The sequence below is a fragment of the Armigeres subalbatus genome, chromosome 2 (assembly GCF_024139115.2).
Source record: "Armigeres subalbatus isolate Guangzhou_Male chromosome 2, GZ_Asu_2, whole genome shotgun sequence".
In the NCBI taxonomy this organism is placed as follows: domain Eukaryota; kingdom Metazoa; phylum Arthropoda; class Insecta; order Diptera; family Culicidae; genus Armigeres; species Armigeres subalbatus.
The window spans coordinates 245,812,764-245,822,915 of record NC_085140.1 but is presented as its reverse complement, the minus strand read 5'-3'; the positions used below and the strand labels follow the sequence as shown (position 1 = coordinate 245,822,915).

Below are 10,152 nucleotides of genomic sequence, written 5' to 3'. Positions count from 1 at the left end.
TTCCCTTCGATGGGACTCGAACCCATGACCTTACAGTACACTAGACTGGTGCTTTAACCAACTAAGCTACGAAGGATTTCCATCGGCCTTCGCAACCTAGCTTCCTTCTTTCTTCTTCCTTCTTCCTTCTACCCTTTTCCAATTTTTCTTTTTCCTTCTTCCTTTTCTTTCTTCCTTCTTTCTTTTTTTCTGCTTCCAACTTCCTTCTTCCTTCTTTTTTTCCCTTCTTCATTTTTCCTTCTTCCTTCTTCCTTTTTCCTTCTTCCTTCTTCCTTCTTCCTTCTTCTTTCTTTCTTCTTCCTTCTTCCTTCTTCCCTTTTCCCTTTCTTCTTCCTTCTTCCTTCTTCCTTTTTTCTTCTTCCTTATTCCTTCTTCTTTCTTTTTTCTTCTTTCTTACTTCTTCCTTCTTCCATTTTCCCTTTCTTCTTCCTTCTTCCTTTTTTCTTCTTCATTCTTCCTTCTTCTTTCTTCCTTCTTCCTTCTTCTTTCTTCTTTATTCCTTCTTCCTTCTTCATCCTTCCTTCTTCTTTTTTTGTTCTTCCTTCTTCTTTCTTTTTTCTTCCTTCTTAATTTTTTATTCTTCCTTCTTCCTTCTTCTTTCTTCCTTCTTTCTTCTTCCTTCTTCCTTCTTCCATCTTCCTTCTTTCTTCTTCCTTCTTCCTTCTTCCTTCTTCCTTCTTCCTTCTTTCTTGTTCCTTTTTCCTTCTTCCTTCTTCCTTCTTTATTCTTTCTTCTTCCTTTTTCCTTCTTTCTTCTTCATTCTTGCTTCTATCTTCTTCCTTCTTCTTTCTCCCTTCTTTCTTCTTTCTTCTTCCTTCTTCCTTCTTTCTTCTACCTGTTTCCTTCTTCCTTCTTCCTTCTTCCTTCTTCCTTTTTCCTTCTTCCTTCTTCCTTCTTCACTTCTCACTCCCCACTGCTGATTCGGCCTAATGGCCATTCGGCCTAATGGTCATTCGGCCCAATGACCGTTCGGCCTAATGACCATTCGGCCTAATGGCCTTCGGCCTAATGACCTTCGGCCTAATGATCCAGCATCGTGGCAAAATTATGATCAGCGGCGCGCCGACCCAAAATCGCCGGCGGCGGCGGCGTGAGTAAAACCACCGGCGGTGGCGGCGTGGCGCGGCGGCACACAGGTCTAGTAGTGATTCACACTCCTTTACGAAGCACATTAAATCCTTGTGTTACCATCCAGATTGCGTAAACCAAGATGGAAAACTAGAAATGATAAATTTATTACTCTGTGGATTACAGAGTCTTGCCGGTTGCAGAGAGAACTGGAGTAGGAATAGCGCTTATGTACCATGCCACCAATCATAAAACATTCGAACCGTGCTCACAGGGAGAGCTCATATGTACTTATCTACCCAAGGGGGCCGCATTTTGCAATGACACTATATTTTCCGCCAAGCAAGTTTAATTTATGGCGACATTCAAGTTTTCTGCTGCGTCGGTGCGGTAAACCGCTCAACTTGCAGAACTCATTATCCGGGTCCGCGCTGTTCTGCAGTGGATATGTGAATGCAACGCAAGACAAGCGACTCGCATTGCTTGCTTTCCTTCAGTTAAACAATCCTATGTGGCGGCGAGTTATCGTCGTCGGTTGGTTAACATTGACGAGGAAATTGCAGAGATCAAATCAAAGTTGCAAACTTTCAGCATGTAGTGGTGTGGAGGTATCGTTTCGTTTGTCGTTTGTGCGGTTACTAGAGTAAGTTTAATTTGTTCTTTGCCTGGGTTTATCTAAGTGGAATAGCTGTCGGATTTTGGCTGAAAGTCTCCTTAATAAAGACACAAAAAAAAAAAAAAAAAAAAAAAAATAGCTGTCGGATAGCAACAGAAGTGGAAGTGCTTTCAGTCTGTAATTTTCCGCTTCGTTGGCTGTGTGTAGTCGCGTATACAACTTTAATTGCTTTCGGGAGGTGCAAAATGTTTGTTTCCCTTTGAATAAATACATTTTGACGACATAATTGGATCTGAGAATTTGCAACCATAGGAAGGAAATAATAATTATGTGCTGCGCAATTCTCCCTTGTTATGTAAGCAAATTAAACTTGACAATCTGTAAGCGTATATATGTAAAAAGGGCTGCAAAATGGTTGGTTGACATCAAGTAAGGGGCGCCCAATATAGCTTTGGTCCCTACAAGTGCCTATCTCGCGCTTCCACAGGTCGACAGATGACAAGACCCCCAGCTTAGCGTTGGGTACTTATCTGGTAGTGCATTTTGAGCATTATTGTGTTGTCCTTTTGACATCAACTAGAGTGAGAAGGTACATCTCGAGTGTCTGTCCACCTGGAGATACGGCTCAAACAGCGTCTGCCTTGTCCAGCAGCTGATGAACTGAACGCTGTAACGCATCAGCTATACCCAAGGTGTCAGTCCCAACAGCGCGATGTAGGTAACGTACATACTCAGTTTTTTATTGTGCAGCTCGGCAAAAATCCGCACAGCCGTCTGTCCAGCAAAATAAAAACTGATATCCCGGCGTTTGTTAGCTGATTTCCGGCAAATTATTTGCTGATTTTCAGCAACTTTGACAGAAATCTCGGCAAAAAACATGTTTGCTGGGGCACGGCTGTGCGAAACTCGGTAAAAGTTTAAGATTTTACGGTAAAAAATAGCCTTTTAAATACCACGTAAAATAGAGAAAGAAGAAAAAGAGAACGTTATTTTTGTCAGGACCCTAAATTAACCTGGACGAATGAGCCTTCTGGCCCGTGAACTGCAAAACATTGGAGTAAACGTGGCCGCTATATATGCAGTTCGGTGACTTAGATTCGGAGAAAGTGCATTCAGAGCCGACCGACGCACGACGAACCCCTAGCAGCACATTTTGAATCAATTTGGTTGCAGCAACTCAATTGTCAAGACACTGCATTCAAATATAACATTGATTACAGCGGCGGCGAAAAAGCAGAGCATGGAGTTGGTTTTGTAGTTATTGGCAAGCAGATGAAGCGAGTTATGAGGTGGAAACCTATCACCGACCGGATCTGTGTATTCAGGACACGGGCCAAATTCTTCAATCCTTAACATCATCTACTGACAAACGATAAATCAGTGCCAGTGGTGGAAATACTTGCTTCACGAGTAAGAAAAGAGCCTATCAACAATGCTCCTCTCGCGCGAACCTACTGCCTGCATTTTTCTAGCGCTTGCTTTTTTCGTGAGTACGGGCAGAGCAAAGACAAAAAGCAGGGTAGTATTTTGTTCGCGAGTAAAAATTAAGATCGTGAGTATTTGTGGTTACTTTGAATACAATGGATGAATGTCACTTGCGATAAACACAATAACAATGAAAAAATGTGTTCTTGATCGAACATCCATGAGAAACATGTTCCTAGGTTGTTTTATGACATTTTGCAAATCAACCCGAACGACTTGCGATGCTTCACGAACATTATTCCGGGTTCATTTTTCTGTTTTCTCTGCGAGTAGTAGGTAGGGAAGAAAAAGGCAAAACAAATGTTCGCAAGTATTTTAGATTGCCTACTTCTCGTTTTGTGAGTAAGATTCGCAGATTTCCACCACTGCACTATGGTCTAGGATACAGTTTTAAGCGGGAAGATGCATTTTACGCCAAAACTATAGTTTTTAGAAAAGAATGCTGCTCTACAAAATTGTTAGAAATAGTAAGGCCATCATTATGGTGCTTGAGCTTGATTGACTGCCCGTAGTTGCTACTCCATTATGACCAGATCAGCTGTTCTTGCCCAGAGAACCAACAGATGTTTGCTTGGGACTAGCACTCATCTTCAATGTACAAGTACTGGTGATCTCATTTGTTAGGTCATACTGGCGCCTGCCACGTCAGAATGTAAGTCAATGTAGGGAAGGGGGAGGAAATGATGATGCAATCACTCGCCCACTGCAAGCCGAATATACCTCTGCACTTGCCACGAGTTCATGCGGAATTTGTTGGAATTTTTGGGTTAGGTTCGAGAGGCAGAGGTCCGTCTTGGTTAACGAGCTGCTAATGTGATAGATAGGAGAAGGCAACTGATGGAATTTCTAATTGGATGTAGAAAACGAGCTTTTCAGTTCATTTCCAATTCTAGCAGATTACTGTTTAGAATACTCAAGTTGAAGGTATAGGAATAGTAATGGAAACGGCATGAAAGTCCATTTCCAGTTCTAGCGATAGGTGTAAGCTAAATAAATGGATAAAATAAAATAAAAAATCTGAAACACAAAATCAAAGCATATTATTGTTCTTCACACTTTCCCGCATTCCTAATCATGTTGACTTGTTATCATTCAGTAATGTTGCAACGTAGCTATCATAGAAATACGCTATAATTGCTGGCAGGTTCGAATTGTGTTCATTTTCATCCTAAAGTCTTAATTACAAACATTGTTCGAAATTTCCCTGACGTCTGGCAAAGAAATCCTATCATGAAAACAAGCTACAAGCTAAGTTTTCCGGCACACAGATTTTTATGCAAATTTTTGTTAGAAAGCTCAGTGAACGAAAAAATCAATGGCAGCAAACAAGACGACCCGAAGCGGAACCAAACAAAAATCTAAAGTGTCATGCTTTCATTTTAGTTTTCTTGACACTCTTTAGCAGAAGCAGTAGCAGCTAACTTTTAAATTTCCCGCCTTTCGTGTTCGCTGTTTTTCCTCCAACTTTGACCCGCTGCCATCGTGGTTCAACGCTCTCTTGCTAAGGGCATCCATAAATTTCCTACTCCTAATAATTTTTGTTTTGGTTCTCATTTTGTCTAAAATAAGTAATATTCGTATGACTAATTTTGAAAGTTCGAGTTCGCAGTAGTCAACTCCAGATGAGTGCAAATTGTTGGCATACATTCAAATAAATTCGTAGCTTTTTGAAGTTGAGCATTTGACGGTTATTGAAGTTGGAAGGAAAACTTATAACAATTACCCGTCCTTTTTCCTTAGTTTAAGTAATTTATGACTGGCGTTGTTTGTCGCTGGCCGGAAAACTGAACCCAACTTCCGACTATGTTAATTACTGCCTGGACATGACGGCGTGACGCGACAAAGTAAAGTGGCTTGATTTCTTGTTTGCTTTCGGCTTATCGACGAGCCGGTAGACATAGCCGTAGGGATGGAAGAGGGCACAACCTGTCTAGTTATCCTGACATTGGCGCGTATCAACTGTTTTGTTTATACATACATTAGCATATCGGAGCGTGAAACGTGATACGGGTCGTGAATTGGAAATATGGCCTGGATGAGTGCTACAATGAGGCCAACTCATCATGAATCAATCATAAATCAGCTCGGCATGAGTGTGGAATCATGGACGTCATCGGTCGGTCGAGTATGAGAGCTACGTGGTTTTTCATTTGTGAGCAACATTAGCAAGACAAGGGGCCCTCCTTAGCCGTGCGGTAAGACGTGCGACTACAAAGCAAGACCATGCTGAGGAAGGTTGGGTTCGATTCCCGGTGCCGGTCTAGATAATTTACGGATTGGAAAGTTTGAAGAGTTGAACAACATATTGAACATACATTTTTTATACTGCTAATTCAGCAACGGATCCATAATCTACTAGCGATCAATAAGGACTATAGAGGTCTCAGCTTTCTCGATACACTGTCGCCTGATATGTTTGGCTTGAAACAAATGGTCCTTGTTTTTGCTTGGTTTGGATTTGTATTCACCGTGAATTCCATTTGGCTAATAAATCCATCACCTTTGTTTCCACGATAAATAAACGGAGGAAATATGGTCAATATGCGCCCCTTCTAATTAGACGGTGATTTTATCCGAAAATTGTGTTTTCGAAGTATTTACTAATATTATAACATATGATCCATTATATGATCTGAAAATTACCACGAAAAACCAAAAATATTGCGAGAAAACGATTTTGTTATAAAATTGTGTATTTTCATCTATAATGAACGATGCTGAATAATATTCGCCCCCCAGGAACGATAATCAAAATACGCCAATATGTTTCACTTGAAATGTCATATTATTCTGCACACGATTAGTGTTAGTCTCCTAGTTAGTTCAATTAGTCAAAATCGTTGTACAAACGAAATTCAAAATTGCATTGAAAAGAGCCAAAAAAGCATTTTTTTAAATTTAAATAAACATATGTTGACCAAGTTTTATTACACGGGAACTAACAAATATTTATTGGCTTTAGACGCTTTTAATTTTGTGACATAACTTCTGCTATTAGGTAAGAAAAGGGGGTGGCGCGTTTTACCTAACCGACCCATTTTATACGTATTTCTCCTAACAATAAAAAAATCACATCAATAATCGAATGTCTCCAAAGTGGCTGCCGATGTTGTCTCCAGATCGCAGGCCGCAAAGAGCGTACAGACGACTCAGGCAATAAACCATACCGTTGACATACCGGAACCTATTTTCGTGCATGCCGTCTGGCACATTCGATTAAATGAATCACCAGTTTCCTGATTGCTGTGTCATCGCGTTGTGTGTGGCTCTGCAGTCAGTGGGATATGTATCTCGTCTAGCTGTGTCTTTGTTGGAAGAAAGGAGGCACCCGATTCCGGACTAGAGCTTTCACTTCAAGCTGAACGGACGTGGTAAGATTTCCGTCTCCTGATACGACGGAATTGCGTTTTCATGGTGTGTATGGCGTTGCTATATCGAATGAAAGAAGATTGCTTTATTTTAAGGAGGATGTGTATTCAGCGATAATAACAACGATCGGCTTTCACGCGAATGGCGCGCTATAAATTGGATTGCTTTATGTGAGAACCATCAACTGTCGCACGGGTGCTGTGTTTATCGCAGGAGAAATCTTGATGAATTGCTAATCGTTTTCCAAGCATAAATAAATATCGTGGGTTGACATTATGTGGTTCAAAATACCTGAAGATTAATTTTTATTTCTAGTGTACTTGAGTCGTATATAGCCATCCATCTCAAAAATGACAACAGTGTATCCTGTTTGTACAGGGACCTTTCTCAATTCACGTAACGCGGAAGGGAGAGGGAGGGGGTCAAGTCGAGCGTTACGATTCATACAAAAAAACTTCCATTCAAAAAAAATTAGCGTTACGTAATTTTAGAAAGGACCCACAATAGATGACGGAACCGACGATTGAGCGTGAAAAGTTATACACTGTAAACCCAGCAATACTCTTTAAAGAGTAAAAAATAAACAGTTTTTACCGATATATGGAGCTGTCAAAATAATGGGTGATATTTTTTTGGGAATAATGCATATTTTGTACCCATTTCCATGTTCCTTGTGTTTACTCATTAATGAGTGAAAAACAAGTTGAAGTTTTAAACAAACAACTGAAGAAACTGTTGGTGGAAGCTCCGATGGATGAATGGTAAGAGTTTTTGTTTTAATTTGTTTATATTTTTATTAATAGGGGAAATAATCTTTTTTAATTCAAGCCTTCGTTTCGTACTGTTTGTTCTGGTCACAGAAAAAGTCGGAACGGAATGGACGTAGCCAGACACAAGCGATTCAGACGAGATATCGACATGCGGAAATTCTTCCCAACTGGACCCGATCCTTTACAGCTACGTGGTGCTGATGCTCCCAATGAATAGCACGGCGCGGCACCGGCACGATTTGAAATCCGCGGAGGAATGGAGGAATTTCATACGGTAATTTTAAAACGTCCACATAAATACTTTTCTCTCCTAACTGGTTCTTATCCGTAGTGATTAAATTGACTATCTCGGTATGCTGATCTCCGGATACTCCAAGTGATGCTGAGAGAATCGGAAAACAGAGTGTTTGCCGTAGTAAATTCGGTCTGTTCGGTGTTTATTTATTTACAAGATGATACGCGACACAGGGAGGCAAACCAGGCCAATAAGAATTTAGTCTACTGCTTTCATATAATATCTTATTTATGTGTTAATAAATCATAATATGTAAGGTCATTATGAATAAATAAAACAAATATTGCACGAGCTTCGTGTAAACGAACCGCTTTTGCTTTACTGTTTTTTACTGTTATGCTAAATTATAAATGCCTTCAAAATCAAGAGTGAAAAATACCCATTTTATCCAATCTCATTTTTCATATAATGGGTAAAAATTACTCCTGAGATTGACGTATGGGCCTTTTACTCATTAATGAGTAAACGCTGTTTACTCTTTTAATGAGTTGAACTATTTAACTTCATAATGGTTATTTTTTTACCCATTAAAGAGTACTTTGGTGGCACAGTGTAAATTATTTGCTTAATCGATCAAACAAATATTGTATAATATAGTATTACAGTCAAACCTCCATGAGTCGATGTTCTACGACTCGATATCGACTCATGGAAGCAAATTATTCCATATTAAAAAATATTTTCTGGGTTACTATGATGGTCCCTTCAAACAGCTTCCTAATAACTTTATATTCCTCATCTCGATATTTCCATGAGTCGATGGTCCCTTCAATATCGACTCATGGAGGTTTGACTGTATTAATCGATCCCGCTGAACACCGAAACAAAACGTCAACGCGATTTTGACATCACATTTTGTCGTTTCGCTGCTTTCAATTGGGTTTCGCCCCAACTAGAAAACCCCAATTAGCGAACGTTCACTCTATTACTGACTAAAGATTATACAATCGTTTTGATGGTGTAAAATCAAAGAACAGAATTTTTGCACAAAGTGTAGAATAACACAGAAGGCCGTGATCGGCTTATGATGAGAGGGAAGTTAGTCAGATAATGATTAAAATTTTTCACGTTGTCTTCTCTTGAACCTCTTCATATCATGTACTTCGTTTTCGACCTGTTGATAACTAGTCCAGACCAGTTAGCTTCGCTCTTTAGTCTGATGTGCGCTTCCTCTATCTTCTCAAAGCTACCTGCCATAATATCTATGTCGTCGCTGAAACCAAATAACTGGATGGACTTACGGAAAATCGTACAACTCGTATCGATCCCATTTCAAAGGGACTCGAGAATGCCCCTGAAACTCTAACTACGCACATCACCCGATCCATCGTCGCCTTGATCGACCGTATCAGTTCATCCGGAAATCCGTTTTCGTGCATTAGCTGACATAGCTGATTCCGATCGATTGTATCATATGTGGATTTGAAGTCGATGAATAGCTCAGGTGGGTTCGATGTATTCGCGGCATTTCAGCAATACTGGCGAATGGCGAACACCTGTTTCATGGTGGAGCGTTCGCTCATAAATCCCGCCTGGTACTGCACTACGAGCTCTCTTGTAATTGGTGCTAGTCGACGGCATGAAATTTGGGAGAGTACCTTGTAGGCGGCGTTCAGCAATGTGATTGCGCAGTAGTTGTTACAATTCAGCTTATCGCCCTTTAAGTAGATAGGACACACGACACCTTCTATCCACTCCTATCAAAACTTCCTCCTCCCAAATCTTAGTGCATCGCTCTAGCCAGTGCCTCACTACCGTGTTTCAATAGTTCTCCTGGTAGTTGGTCAACCCCTAGGGCTTTGTTGATCTTCACCCAACCAATTTCCTGAAATATAATATCCTGCACGCGTTCTCCCAGGTTCATCAACATACCGACATCTTCGTCTACCACATCGCAATGCGGGTGCTCTTCGTAATGCTGCCGCAACCTTTGGAACATCTCACGCTCGTTCATAAGTGTTGAGTTTAAGAGTAAGAAGGATCCCGTTTATGTCCTTCCACATATCGGGCTGTGGCACGTGGCCCTCATGTGAACGGTTTAACTTCTCAAAGAACTTTCGTGCGTTATAAGCGCGATACAGTTGCTCGGTCTCTTCACGGTCTCGATCTTCCTGCTGGCGTTTTTCCCTCCGAAAAATCGAGTTTTTTTTTCTGTTCCGCGCCCGTTTTTTTATCTGAAGGCACCGTGACTAGTGCAGCGGTTGCGGTGCTTCCAAAGACGGATCGATCATTTCTCCAGCCATATTCAAGAGAAGCTGCGCCTAGCTGCTCTTCCGTTAGGAGCGCCACTTTAAACTGCTGCGTGTAGTCTTGGGCTAGTCTACCATCTTGTAGTCGCCCAAATCGAGGCGGCGTTCGGCTTCGAAGCGTGTTGCACACCGTCGAGAGTTTTGAGCGCATGGTAAGTGTCGACGTTCGTGATGTCGAAGAAGAATTTGCCGTCGATTAGCACATGGTCGATTTGGTTTTCCGTTTCTTGGTTAAGTGTTTTCCATGTGGCCTTGTGGATATTCTTGCGGGGAAAAGGTGCTTCGGACTACCATTTCGCG

The 10,152-nt window shown here is 41.1% G+C and overlaps 1 long non-coding RNA gene and 1 other non-coding gene across 2 annotated transcripts; one reads left to right on the top strand and one right to left on the bottom strand.

Annotated features, from left to right (window-relative positions):
- Positions 1-76, bottom strand: Trnat-agu (transfer RNA threonine (anticodon AGU)). The gene has a single exon. It is a non-coding gene; the product is annotated as a tRNA-Thr (tRNA).
- A 7,009-nt stretch (positions 77-7,085) lies between these two features.
- LOC134216122 (uncharacterized) lies at positions 7,086-7,827 on the top strand. Its single transcript, XR_009980502.1, has 3 exons — positions 7,086-7,299; positions 7,367-7,582; positions 7,640-7,827. It is a non-coding gene; the product is annotated as an uncharacterized LOC134216122 (long non-coding RNA).
- Positions 7,828-10,152: the final 2,325 nt, after the last annotated feature.